At 37.7% G+C, this 15,100-nt stretch overlaps 1 long non-coding RNA gene across 2 annotated transcripts in view; it reads right to left on the bottom strand.

Moving 5' to 3' along the window:
* Positions 1–15,100, bottom strand: part of LOC141378800 (uncharacterized) — a 227,260-nt gene that overhangs the window by 9,518 nt on the left and 202,642 nt on the right. Inside the window, exon 11 of one of the 2 annotated variants that reach the window (XR_012394256.1) lies at positions 5,758–5,884. The exons of the other annotated variant lie outside the window; for it this stretch is intronic. This is a non-coding gene — a long non-coding RNA (uncharacterized lncRNA). Of the gene's footprint in view, positions 1–5,757; positions 5,885–15,100 lie in introns of those variants that run through there. 2 annotated transcript variants of the gene reach the window in all.

Raw genomic sequence — 15,100 nt, 5'->3', positions numbered from 1 at the left:
ATGTTTTTCATTGTCATTGTTTAACGTTGAGTGACTAAATAAAGGGCGCTAATGTGATCGTGCACACCAACGCGCAAAATGCCAGGCGCAAAAGCGTAATTTAAAAAAAAATTCTTCTCCACCAATCAGACTGGCACTTTTGTTCACGTGCACGGAGCTGCTGAAGTTACAGTCAACAGCATTTGGAGGTGCTCAAGCGCAAAACTGTCAATTCGAGCGAACATTGAAGAAGATGCCCAAAGACGATATGAATGTGGAGCTGCTTATTGCTCTGGTGAAAAATAATAATTTCTTCATCACTAGAGCTGGAGCTGTTACTTGAAACATCCACAACAACCAGCGTGTCAACTTTGTCTTCATCTGTGTTACAAGCAGGTGTCAGAAGCTTAAAGTTGTGTAGCGCCATCTAATGTCAAGGAGTGATTTTGCACACTCTTCTGCTTGACGGCAGTGAAAATCGATTCGGTTTGAATCTGGAAAAATGAACACTGAAGAAAAACGCAAATGAAAAGCGTTGTGTCTACGAGCCTTTAATTTTAAAAATGTCAATGTCAACAATAACATTTTTACAGCTTGAAATGTCACAATTTTGACTTAGTCATTATTTCGATTTAAGGTATAATTTTGATTTAATAAACCATATCCAGTTTGACTTTGACATAATTTTGATTGTGTAAGTCTTAATTTGGGCTTTTAAGTCAAAATTTTTACTTTTTATCTCACAGTTTTGACTTTAATTTCGATTCAAGTCATAATTTCAATTTATAAATCATAATTTCCAGTTTTTACATCATAATTGTTTCATAAATAAAAAAGTAGAAATTATGACATCATTTCGACTCGAGAGCATGATTTTTTATATCAAACCTGACAGAAACAAGCTTTGATTTATGAGATGAAAAAAGTCAATGAAGTTAATAAAATGAGCCAGTCGAAATCTTGAGACCAAGTCAATATGAGATAAAAATTCAATTATGAGATAAGAGTTTGTCACAATTCTGAAACAAGAAGCTTAATTGTGATACATGGCTTCCACTTTTGTTCCTCCTCTTGTCTGTTTTGCCACCTTATACGCAACTCTCTCTCTCTCATCAAAGTTTTGCTGGCTCTTTTGTCTTCTCCACCCCTGCTCTGCTTCTAGTTCCCCCTCTCATTATCTCGTTGACTGAAGGGAAACGGTAACTCACTCCTGAGCATTTTTAGTATCTCCCGCACACCCACAATCCTCTTTAACACGCAAATTCCAAAATAGGATCTTTCTCTCTCTCTCCCTTTCCACATGCAGACACATGAAGGAAGTTCATACAAAGCTTGGCGAGGCTTGACAGGGTTTGACAAAAGCGAGCGAGCGGCTGTGATCAGACATCAAGTCTGCAGGCACTCTGGGACTGGAAGACTTCACAGTTTTCCACCTCCAGAAGAGCTCCACAAAACACTGACAGATGGAGAGCGGATGACCGGAGGACGTGTAAAAACCACCATGTTGTCAAGATTTACAGTGTCCGGTTTCTTCAATATGCTGGCTTTTGTTTACTTGTCATGTCCACTTCAGGTCAAGGTATTCTTAGCAAGAGCTGTACACGCACACAGACCAGCCCGATCTCATGAGGATATGTTTCCGTTTTACATGTTGTCATTTTAGTAGCTAATTTGGAGGAATTTATACAAGTTCAGTAGTACAAACAGGGTTCCAAGTCTTCCTGAAAGTACTCAAGTACTCGAAAACAAACATGTGTCCTTGATTTAAATTGGAAATTTGTTTTTGGTGTTATTTCCACAATGGACCCCCTGCTAAGCCCCGTCATCCAGAGACTGAGAGCAGTTAAACGTTCTGTTGTTCATAGGAGTCATGCTCTGCACAGGGATCCTCAAGCCCAGGGCTTCCTCCCTTTGCAAGGCGAGAGGGGAGTTTGAGCTCAGGTAGATCTCGATGACTCCCCCTCCTGCTTATTGTAGCTAAGTGTCGGATATGGATGCTGAGAAGGTGTACTCAGAGTTTGGCTAAAATATTTTGGATTAATTGTTTAGGGTGCTTGTTTTTGAACTGTGGGAGGAAACCGGAGAACCCGGGGAAAACCCACGCGATCACTGGAGAATGAGCAAAACTCCACACAGAAATGTCGCCTGGTTTAGAAAGGAATTAAACCAGGGAAGTTCTTGCTGTGAGGCAACAGCGCTAATCACTGGCCACCGTGTCGCCCGTTTGAAAGGAAGGAAAGTAGGGTTGAGTGGGGGGGTTTCTTCAAGACGAAGCTATTGAGATGAGAAAAGTCTGGTTGTTTATAGTGAGTTAAGGATCGTTCTTCATTCATTTTCTTGTCGGCTTAGTTACTTTATTAATCCACAGTCGCTACAACGGAATGAACCGCCAACTTATCCAGCAAGTTTTTACGCAGCGGATGCCCTTCCAGCTGCAACCCATACCTGGGAAACATCCACACACACATTCATACTCTACGGACAATTTAGCCTACCCAATTCACCTGTACCGCATGTCTTTGGACTGTGGGGGAAACCGGAGCACCCATAAGAAACCCACGTGAACGCAGGGAGAACATGCAAACTCCACACAGAAACACCAACTGAGCCGAGGCTTGAACCAGCGACCTTCTTGCTGTGAGGCGACACTACCTACTGCAACACTGCTTCGCCTAGTTAAGGATCGTCTGATAGGATAATTAGTCATTAGCTAAAGTTGGAACAGCTGTGAACAATCATAAGCACGTGCTCCTTTCGAAATTTGTTTATAAATAAACTTCACATTGTGAGAAATCCTCATTTCTTTTATTTGTTCATTCATTCATCAATTTATTGATGTGAAAATAGCTTTCCACAGATGTTGGATGCTGAAGTTTTAGCAACACATGCGCAGCTACATTGCCAAACAAGCTTTTAAAACAGTTTGAATTGCTGTTTTTGAGAAAAACAAAGAATTGTCTTACATTAACGTCACTTCAAATTCGTCATATTCACATGGAGCACATTGGTACACTCAAATCTAAAACAGGCAGATTTTTTTCCCTGTCCACACAAGTGCATCAAGCTTATGACCAGGAGTGTCATGCATGTTTAAATTCCCCTAGACGTTTTAAAATGCCTTTTTTTTATGCAGCACTTTTCATAATTCATGTCACGAAACGCAAGATCTGACGATAATAAAAAGAGAGAAATCTGTGTTTCATTTAAATTGATTATTTTATGGGTCACTGCAATTTTAATAGAAGAGATTCAATTAAGATCTGAAAGATTATTGACTAAGAGCCTAACATGGTTTGATTTGTAGATACATCTGTACAGAAGGATGTTTAATATCAAATATAAATGCATACTCTGAATCTATCGCTCTCCTGCATCTTCGCGCCGTCATCTAATATGAATAAGCCGCCAATTACCTTGGGTTTAGCCCCGAATTATGTTTCAAGTTTCCGAAAAATGTAAAAGTATGTTTTCACAGTTCTTGAGGATCCTATAAATATAATAATACAAATTCAACACCCTTTAAGTATATACCGTATATTTTGTGTCCATTTCAATTTTTTGATTGGACATCAGGTCAGAACAGTTCAGTACTTCCCGTACACTATACCAACTTAAAATACAAATATATATATATATATATATATATATATATATATATATATATATATATATATATATATATATATATATATATATAATAAAACATACAATTTTGCTGGTATAATCGTGAAATTTATTTTTTTAATTACAAACGTTAAGACTAATATTTTTACTTTATTTTGAGGATTTGGTTTTATAAATTGCACCTTGTTTATAACACACTTTATCTTCACCTTCCTCATCACACCACATAATGTCCACATCTGAGATATTCCCATCTGTTAATGAATTAGTGCATTGATATAGTACAGTGTGTGAGTGTATATATATATATATATATATATATATATATATATATACACACACACACACACACACACACACACATCTATGAATATCCTGTTCCACCACATCCCATAGGGGCTCTATTGGATTGAGGTCTGGTGGCTGTGGAGGTGATTTGAGGACAGTGAACTCATTGTCATGTTCAAGAAACCCGTCTGAGATGATTTGTGCTTTATGAAATGGCACGTTATCCTGCTGGAAGTAGCCATCGGAAGATTGGTACACTGTAGTCATAAAGGGATGGACATGGTAAGCAACAATACTCAGGTAGACTGTAGTGTTGACACAATGCTCAATTGGTACTAATGGGCCCAAAATGTGCCAAGAAAATACCCCCCACCCCATTACACCATCACCACCAACCTGAACCTGTGATACAAAACATTATGGATCCAAGCTTTAATGGTGCTGACGCCAAATTCTGACCCGACCATCCGAATGTTGCAACATCACTTTAGAGCTAGTGTTTGACTGATTCTCTAGTGTAATGTCTAAAGCTGATTTTTTTGACAGCTGACATTTTAAGATTATAAGGCTGAACAGGCATGAACAGAGTTAATTATCACAATAAAAAAGCAGCGCAATCACAACCAGATTGCTGTTGTGTTTGCGATAAGGAAAAACACATGCGGGCATTTCTTCTTACTTTCTGCCAACACAACACACATTCCTGATATGCAAGTCCCATCACACACTCAATACACTACAATTATATGGCATAAATACAGCACTACAACATACAAAAGAGAGAGATCGAATTAGAATGTCACTTACCAGTTTTATAATGATTTTTCAGCTGTAGTTTTAAATTATGCTGTATTGTCTTCCTCTAATATGCAGCTTTTGTCACCATCTTGTGGATGATCGACGTCAACCGTCTTTGCTTAGTATGACAGATTAATGGAAGATGACATGCTGGGTCTCAGAAATTATAAATATTTTAAAATAGGCTCTTTTCTTATGAATAAACTGCACAGCTGCAATCTAAACAACTAAATTCTTGACTAAAAAAAGCTTCAAAAGTACATTATGTTGTCCAACAGCTGCAATATTTGTCAAACAGTAGTGTCCTCTGCTTTGCTGTATGTGTACGGAGTAATACACAAGGGTGAAGTGGCGCTACGAGTAGGGTTGCCACCCATCACTTAAAATACGGAATCGTCTCGCATTTGAGAATGAAATTGCGCGTTCTGTTTTGAATCAAAATGGGACGTGTTCTGTCCCGTATTTTGAATAACTTTTTTTAAGTAGCTTTTCATGCACACGCATTTTATGAAGATGCCTCATTTCCTACTTTTGATTTTCATCGTTGGTTTGATTGGTCTTTGTCCAGTGATGAGGACGTGTCTTTTAAGCAGAGTCTGCCAAGTCTTCACAGAGAGTAATGGCAGATGCTTTTAAACTTCGAGTTTAAACGCAAGCGACTGCAAAAGTACCGCAAAAAGTGGGAGGAAACAGATACCTGGCTGCAGAGTGTTAGAAATTGTTATCAAGCCAACTGCACGATTTGTCAGAGAGCGTTCTCTGTGGCTCATGCGGGTCTGTCGAGCGACAACATGCCTCCGGAGAGCAGCATTCCCACAATGACAGAGCTTGCAAAAATCAAGACAGTCAGACAATTCTTCGTACCCCAAGTCTCTCCCGAAGCAGACATGGTAATGACAGTGACCCAGTCTGTGTAAATCTAGCTGGAGTCATGTTTTTTCTTTTTTTGTAATTAACTGTTTTCTACATGAAATAAAGAACAGTCTGAAAATAATAAAAAATATATGAATTTAATATTAATTGAGTAAAATCTGTCTCAAACAAATAATGTTCGGAGAGGATCCAAGTGCAAGTGAAAAAAGTTTATTTGACACAGTCAAAGTAACTACAAGGAATGAGTGTGGTGCTAGGACAAGGAGAAATCAGGGCAGGAATCGGACAGGAGAACAGGGTCCAGTGGTCTCTCCTCACAGTCCTGAGCACAGACAAACACACACATGAGCACACTTAACGAACTGACAAAGAGACGTCGCCCAGATATAGGCATGCTAATGAGCCTCAGCTGGCGAGCTAATCAAACCAGCTGAGCGCCGTCATAGCACGTGACCATAACAAATACACGTGGACAAACAAAACAAACCCACATGACCAAACAGACACTCTGGAAAAGTGCACAAACCTGCAACCGTAACAAAACCATGTCAACAACTAAAACACAGTGAAATGAATGGCTACAATCAAACTTTATCTCAAAATTATATATTCCCTGGTTTTCACATGCTGGGTCACAAATTGTAATTTGTAAAAATTCTGTAAATACAATATAAGTGGATCATATTCCAATGTAATATTATGATTTGTTTGTTAAGGTTAAGCCAGGCACATAATGTCAGGGTTGGCAAGGAGGACCCAAATGCAGAATAGGCAGGAGAACACAAGGTTTATTTACAGGACGTAAACAAGGCAACGCAGAAGGACAGTCCACACAATAGTGAAGGGTTATGGCAGGAACACAGGCTGGTGAGGGGAGGAGACTCAGGACTTCAAGATAATACAGAGGGGAGTGTCTTAAGGTGTGTGGGGGTGGGGGGTTGGGGGGATTCCGGACTTCAGGCCAGGCAGTCAATAAGTAGCTTGCTGAACTTTCGGTTTGGGACATGGGTGGCAAACAGATGGAACATCAAATTAAGGGGATCCACAACCAGCGAAGACTTAGGAGGCAAGCGACACAACAGGACTAGACAGCTGGGGAGACAAGAAAATTAAATAGAAGAGCGACTTTCAAGTGTCATCCTTCTTTTTTAAATCCAATCTATGAAATATTGGCAAACATGTCAATAAATCAGAATAAAAACATTGTAAATGTGGTTTACATCTGTATCTGGAGTGAAGTGATGCCATGCTGCTTTTAGTGTAGTGTATTTCTTTCAAATAACAAGTCGAACCATTTGATTAGCTGACAATCGTCCACTCTCATTGACTGCCATGTGATGTCTATTGTAATGCACACAGAGTACGAAATTCATCACAATTTCAATAATTTCTCCTTTTTTTAAAGAAATGCAATGCTGTGTAAAAGGTAAACGGGTTCAAAATGAGCTTTACTAAACTCAACATAAAGCAGCAACATTTGTTACAGTTAATGGCAGCAATTACAGCTGAGATTTCCTAATTGTGTCCGCATTTTCCAACTGGATTTTTTCCCATTTGTGCTTGGCAAAAGAACTCTTGCTTCATCAATTTGGAGACCATTTGTGAACAGCGATTTTTAAGTCATTATACAGATGCTCCACTCCGGAATATAAAGCCATTAGTCCGGTATGACTTCTGCTGGGTCTTTGTCTTGTGCCAGATCAATTATAAAGCGTATGTTTACTTACTTAAAGGGACAGTTCATCCAAAAACTGAACATCCTGTCATCATTTGTTCATTATTCTTCAGCTTTGTCCCTTATTTACCAGGGATAACCACACTGGAATGAACCACCCACTATTCCAGCTTGTTTTACACAGGGGATGCCCTTCCAGCTGCAATCCAGTACTGGGAAACACCCATACACTCTCACATTCACACATACATTCATACACTACTGCCAATTTAGTCCATTCAATTCTCCTATAGCAGATGTAATTTGATTGTGGGGGAAACCAGAGTACAGAGGAAACCCACGTAAACACGGAGAGAAATTGCAAACTCCACACAGAAAAGCCAACTGACCTTTTAACTGCAAACTCTCAGCTTTAATTTGAGAATAGTTACATCTAAATCAGGTGAACGCTGTAGGAATTACTACAGTTTACATATGTGCCTCCCACTTGTTAAGGGACCAAAAGTAAATGAAGAGAATAATAATCATAAATCGAACTTTCACTTTTTAATACTCGGTTGCAAACTTTTGCAATCAATAACAGCCTGAAGACTGGAATGTATAGACATCACCAGACACTGGGTTTCATTCCTGGTGGTGCTCTGCCAGGCCTCTACAGCAACTGTCTTCAGTTCATGCTTGTTCTTGGGGCATTTTCCCTTTAGTTTTGTCTTCAGCAAGTGAAATGCATGCTCAATCGGATTCAGGTCAGGTGGTTGACTTGGCCATTGCATAACATTCCACTTCTTTTCCTTCAGAAACTCCCTTTGGTTGCTGTAGCAGTATGCTTTGGGTCAGTCTCCATCCACACTGTGAAGCACCACCCAATGAATTCTGAAGGATTTGGCTTAATATGAGCAGATATTATTGCCTGAAACACTTCAGAATTTATCCTGCTGCTTTTCGCAGTAGTCACATCATCAATTATTACAAGAGAACCAGTTCCATTGACAGCCATACATTCCCACACTATGTCACTACCACCATGTTTCACTGCTTAGGATCATGAGCAGTTTCTTTCCTTCTCCATATTCTTCTCTTCCCATCCCTCTGGTACAAGTTGATCTGGATCTCATCTGTCCATAGGATGCTGTTCCAGCACTGTGAAGGCATTTTTAGAAATCTAATCTGGCCTTCCTGTTTTTGAGGCTCACCAATGGTTTACATCTTGTGTTAAACCCTCTGTGTTCACTCTGGTGTAGTCTTTTCTTGATTGTTGACTCTGACACACATACACTTACCTCCTGGAGAGTGTTCTTGATCTGGCTAACTATTGTGAAAGAATTCTTCAGTCGTCCACCACAGATGTTTCTGTAGTCTTGCATGTCTTTTGGTGCTGAGCTCAATGGTCCATTCCTTCTTTTTAAGAATGCTCCAAACAGTTGCTTTGGGCATGCCTAATGTTTTTGCTATCTCTCTGATGGGTTTGTTTTGTTTTTCAGCCTAATGATGGCTTGCTTGACTGACAGTGACAGATCTTTGGATCTCATCTTGAGAGTTGACAGTAACAGATTCCAAATGCAAATAGCACACTTGAAATGAACTCTGGACCTTTTTATCTGCTCATTGCAATTGGGATAATGAGAGAATGTTACACAACTGGCCTTGGAACAGCTTAGAAGCCAATTGTTCAATTACTTTTGGACCCTTTACAAGTGGGAGGCACATATGCAAACTGTTGTAATTCCTACAGCGTTCACCTGATTTGAATGTAAATACCCACAAATTAAAGCGGACAGTCTCCAGTTAATGCACGTCTTGTTTGTTTTGTTTCATTTCAAATCCATTGTGTTGGTTTATTGAGCCAAACATGTTTGATTAGTGTTGATGTTTCAATATTTATGGACCTAACTGTATATCCCAGCCGAAATAAAATAAATAAAACTTTCTCCAAAAAAAAAAAAAATTTTATAAAAATACTCAGATAAACATAACTTGGGATATACATTTATCTAAAAAAACTAATTTAGGAGGGCTCATAGTTAATATTGAATAACCTATCTGGTATGTTAAATAACCATGGACCATATTTTAATCCATATTTTAAAAATGTCTTTTTAATAATAAGCTTTTTTTAATATAAAACCATATTATTTATAAGAATCTACTCACCCAAAACATCAGAAACAGAGCAAACACACGGGTCTCATCTGCTCCGAGAGCCCCAGCTGTAGCATTTACAAGTGCCAATATAACACACCACAAATTACAAGTTTATCATGTTCTAACCAACAACAGAAATTTACAGTGTGCGTTTTACAAGCAGCGGTAAAACACATCGCAGAATAAAATATAAAATCCATCAGGTGTCCAGTGTGGAAACCAGCAGATGCTCCATTCTCCACATCAAGCTGCGATACGTGTTCATTTAATGTTCTTTGTTGAATTCAGAAACGCATAACATTAAAATATATGACTAAATGAATGCATTAATCTTGCCAGACAACATCCACAATCTCTTGTTGACTTCTCTGTATACTGTCAGCTAAAAAGGGCAAAAAACGCAAGCATCTACGCAAAAATGCCATTATTAAGCTCTCTCTGAAATTACCTTTTACATAGTGTGTAATACAGATGTTTATGAAAGTAAAAGGTCTGCAAAGTGTAGATAAATGGAGTTATTGTCTCCTGAAAAAAAGAGCAGAAGTGCTTGAAATGAGTCGTAAGTAATTTCTGCGCCCTGCACAAAACCTACGCAAGTTTTTGAACAATTTAAGCAACATCTATTTTGACCCTCGAACACTGGTTGACGAATGGAGAAGTCTGGTTTATGTTGCTTGAAATGTCTGAAAGATGTACGTGCAAAAGATGAAGATTTGTGCTCACGTTGATGCGGTAAAACCACTGTCATCAGTATTGTTTGTAAACTCAAACAGAAAGAGGTGTTTGGTTTTTGGGAGTTGAAAACAGCAAAATGGAAGCGAAAAAACTTCAATATTATGAGATAGTCGTTAATTTGAAACAAAAGTCAGACAGTATAACAGCTTTTTGGTTTTTAAAGAGTCATGCTTTAGAAGCTTTATAATAGCAAAATAGGATCAAAAAGTCGCAAAATGTCAAGTATGAGGTTGTCAATATTACGAGATAGTCAGTAATTTGAAATAAAACTCAGAAACAGAAACAGAAACAGCTCTTTGAGATTTTTAGGAGATAAAAAAAAAACAGTTACAAGGCTTTAAAATAACTAAAAGTCACCAAATGTCAAGTATGAAATTGTCAATATTATGAGATAGACAGTCATTTGAAATAAGTCAGACAATAACAGCTTTTTGGTTTTTAGGAGAGCCAAAAACACAATTAAGAAGCTTTTATAATAGCAAAAAGTCGCAAATTGACTAGTATAAGATCCATATTATGAGAAATTCATTCATTTGAAATTAAAGTCAGACCGAAACAGCTCTTTGGGTTTTTAGGAGAGGTAAACACACAATTGAGAAGCTTTATAAAAGCAAACATTCGCAAAATGTCTAGTTTGAGATTGTCAATATTATGAGATAATTGTGTTAATATTATGAGTAATTTATTTGAAATAAAAGTCAAACAGTAACAGCTCTTTGGTTTTTATGAGAGTCCAAAACACAATTTAAAAAAAAAGCATATTGGAAGAAAAAAGTTGCAAAATGTCAAGTATGAGATTGTCAATATTATGAGATAATCCTTCATTTGAAATAAAAGTCTGACAGTAACAGCTCTTGTTTTAGGGGAGTCAAAAACACACTTAAGAAGCTTAATAATAGCAAAATAGGAACAAAAAAAGTGCAACATGTTAAGTTTGAGATTGACAATGTTATGAGACAGTCCATATTATGAAACAGTCATTCATTTGAAATAAAATCAGACAGAAACAGCTCTTTAGCTTTTTAGATGAGTCAAAACACAAACTTAATAATCGCAAAATAGGAGCAAACAAGTCTTAAAATGTCAAGTTTGAGATTGAAAATCTGCAAAGCAGTGGCACAGTAGATAGTACTGTCGCCTCACAGCAAGAAGGTGGCTGGGTCGCTCGTTCAAGCCTCAGCTCAGTTGGCATTTCTGTGGTTTGCTCCGGTTTCCCCCACAGTCCAAAGACATGCGGTACAGGTTAATTGGGTAGGCTAAATTGTCTGTAGTGTATGAGTGTGTGTCTGAATGTGTATGTGGATGTTTCCCAGAGATGGGTTGCGGCTGGAAGGGCATCCGCTGCGTAAAAGCTTGCTGGATAAGTTGGCGGTTCATTCTGCTGTGGCGACCCCGGAATAATAAAGGGACTAAGCCAACAAGAAAATGAATGAATGAATGAGATTGTCAATATTATGAGATAGTGATTAATTTGAAATAAAAGTCAGACAGAAACAGCTTGTTGGTTTTTAAGAAAGTCGAAAAACAATTAAGCTTTATAATAGCAAAATAGGAGCAAAAAGTTGCAACATGGCAAGTTTGAGATTGTCATTATTATGAGATAGTGATTCATTTGAAATAAAAGTCAGACAGAAACAGCTCTTTGGATTTTAAGAAAGTCAAAAACACAATCAAGAAGTTTTATAATAGCAAAGCAGGAGCAAAAATGTCAAGTTTGAGATTATCATTATTATGAGACAGTCAGTTGAAATAAAAGTCAAATTTATTAAAAAAAGCTTTTATTATTTATACAGTTGAAGTCTAAATTATTAGCCCCCCTGTAATATTAGCACCCCTGTTTATTTTTTTCCCGCCAATTTCTGTTTATTGGAGGAAAGATTGTTTCAGCACATTTCTACACATAATAGTTTTAAAAACTTATTTCTAATAACTGATTTATTTTATCTTTGTCATGATGACAGTAAATATATTTTACTTGATATTTTTCAAGACACTTCTATACAGCTTAAAGCAGAGCCGGAGTGGGACTCATTTTCAGCCCTGGAGTTTCAAGCCTCAGACCGGCCCACCTCAGTTCACTACTGACTATATTAAAATAAGGTTATTTCCAATTTAGTTTCTAATGACACTATCACGTCTTTTTTTGAGAAAACAGCACTTTTAGAACTTCAAATGTTCAACAACCCTTACAGTATTATGTCTTAACAATAAAAATGAATAGAAAAAAAAAAGTTACTCAGACAAGGACCGAACCCAGGTTGGCCGCGTCATAATCTAACGTACTTTCCACAGTACCAGAACAGCTGTACGTTGAATGGTGACTTATCTAGTTATATCATCAGCACGAGGCTACAAGAAAATAGATAAAAAGAGCAGAGCTGCGGTAAAATAATGAATAAGAAGGGTGTGGTCAAGTAAATAAATAAATTATTTTTAAAAAGTGTGACTGCTGAGAGCAACCGATTCTGGAACTAGGGACACCGGCCCTCGCGGCCAAAAAATGGACTGGCCCACCAGGAATTCTCCCGGTCCTCCCGATTAGCCAATCCGGTCCTGGCTTAAAGTGACATTTAAAGGCTTAACTGGGTTAATAAGGTGAACTAGGCAGGTTAGGGTAATTAGGTAAGTTATTGTATAATGATGGTTTGTTCTGTAGACTATTAAAAAAAATAGCTTAAAGGGGCTAATAATTTTGTCCCAAAAATGGTTTTTAAAAAATTAATAACTGCTTTTATTCTAGCTGAAATAAAACAAATAAGACTTTCTCCAGAAGAAAAAATATTATCAAACATGTTAAAATGTCATTGCTCTGTTAAACATCATTTGGGAAATATTTAAAAAAGAAAATCAAAATCAAAAGGGGGCTAATAATTCTGACTTCAACTGTATATTCAAATTTTATTATTATTTTTTTAATTAATAATTTCATGTAACAAAAAATCATTTGAATTATATACACACACATATTTAAGCATGTTTAATATTTCTTTTTTATTTCCATCTTAAAATAAAAAAAATGTATCTCATAATCCTGAATTAAATTATACCCACAAATCTAAATTTAGTCTCAGAATTCAGAATTTGTCTTGGTAAAAACAAAGTCAGAATTATGAGTTTTATTACATGTCCATTATTTTCTGTAAATCTAAGAATTTTTTTCATTCATTCATTTTCTTTCAGGCTTAGTCCCTTAATAATCCGGGGTCGCCACAGCAGAATGAACCGCCAACTTATCCAGCACGATTTTAAGCAGCGGATGCCCTTCCAGCTGCAACCCATCACTAGGAAACAACCATACACACTCATTCACACTCAAACACCACAATTTAGCTTACCCAATTCCCCTGTGCCACATGTTTTTGGACAGTGGAGGAAACACACGCGAATGCAGGGAGAACATGCAAACTCCACACAGAAACGCCAACTGACCCAGCCCAAGCTGGAACCAGCGACCTTCTTGCTGTAAGGTGACAGCACTACCTACTGCGCCACTGCGTCACCCTCTAAAAGTTTTATCTAAGAGCTAAATCTAAGGCTTTCATTCTCAAAATTCTAAGAAAAGTTGAAATGCAAACTGAATTGCAAGAAAAAAATCTGCATTGTGTTTTATTAACATACAAAAGTCATGACGTCTTTAATCTTGTATTATAGTGAAAAAAGTTTACTCTGTCTTGCTTCTTTAATATTCTGACTGTCCTTACTCATTGAACATCAGGCTGCTGGCGCGTGCACACACACACACACACACACTAACACACACTGAGTCGGCGAGTTTTTCTTTTGTTACGGTCAGCGCATTTCAATAAGCTGGAAAGAGATAAAGTTTATTAATAATTTAGACCCTGTCCTCGTGGCCTGAGTTATGCCAGATCATTTTGGACTTGGTCTGCTGTCAGCTATCTGTCAAACACTGCTTTCATGCCACTATTTCCAAGGTCAAAATACTGGAAGCATCAGACGTACAGCGAGAGGTCGAGCCACAAACACAAAAGACTCTCAGAGCGACTTGAAGCTTCCCGAATCTTTCAGAAAGGTTCAGAAGGATCTAGAAAGCAATCCATCAGAGCGCTGGCTGCATATGACAGCTGACTTCCGGCTCACAGTGTGGTCTAGTGGAGGGGCTCCATGGGTCAAACACCATTCACAAGCATAATACTCCAACATTCAAACCCTAGACAAGAGAGTTTTAAATCAAGTCAGCTGTCAAACAGAGAGGGTCTTAACTCTGGTATAAAACGTTATTTTTAATTTTATATGGAACTTGAGTAAAATAAGCATATGCACCATAAAAAATGCATTAGTAACTTAAAGTGAGTAAACCTAAAAGCAACTTGTTGATTTTACATGTTGTGACTTAGAACTTAGAGCTCTATTTTAATGATCAAGGCACAAAGTCTAAATCGCATGGCGCAAAAGCATTAGGGACTTGCCAAAATCCAGTTTTGCTATTTTAAGGACTGAAAAATACACTCTGCACCCCGGCGCATGATCTAACAGAGTTGAGCTTATTCTCTTAATATGTTATGGAAGTGTTTTGAACATAACCTGCATTAAAACAATCAGAATCTGAACTCCCATTCCCTTTAAGAATTGCGTCGTGTCGTGGCACATTTGCTATATACAAGGTGGACTTTGTAGATGGAAAAACTGAAAGCTTCACTAAAGAGAAAACAGTTAAACAGAGCATCTGCAGCACAAGGATAGAGAATGAGCCTCCTCCATTTGGCCTCCTGACTTTGTTTACTTTACTTTTATTCTTTACTCCTTTACTTTCGTGGATAAGGAAACGGTGTTGTACGCACTCCACTAAAGACATCCATTAGCCTACATATTTAATTTCATTTGTTAAGCGCAAAGCTTTGTTTCAGAACTATTTCTAAATTCAGTTCTAATTTCCAGCAAACTAATAAATGAACAATAAAAACGAAGTGTGGTCAAACAACTGAGTTATATCCGAACACATTCCCTATTACACCATATGGTACG

The sequence above is a fragment of the Danio rerio genome, chromosome 18 (assembly GCF_049306965.1).
Source record: "Danio rerio strain Tuebingen ecotype United States chromosome 18, GRCz12tu, whole genome shotgun sequence".
NCBI lineage: Eukaryota > Metazoa > Chordata > Actinopteri > Cypriniformes > Danionidae > Danio > Danio rerio.
The sequence above is the reverse complement of the archived record's forward strand: the minus strand, read 5'-3'. Positions and strand labels throughout refer to the sequence as shown.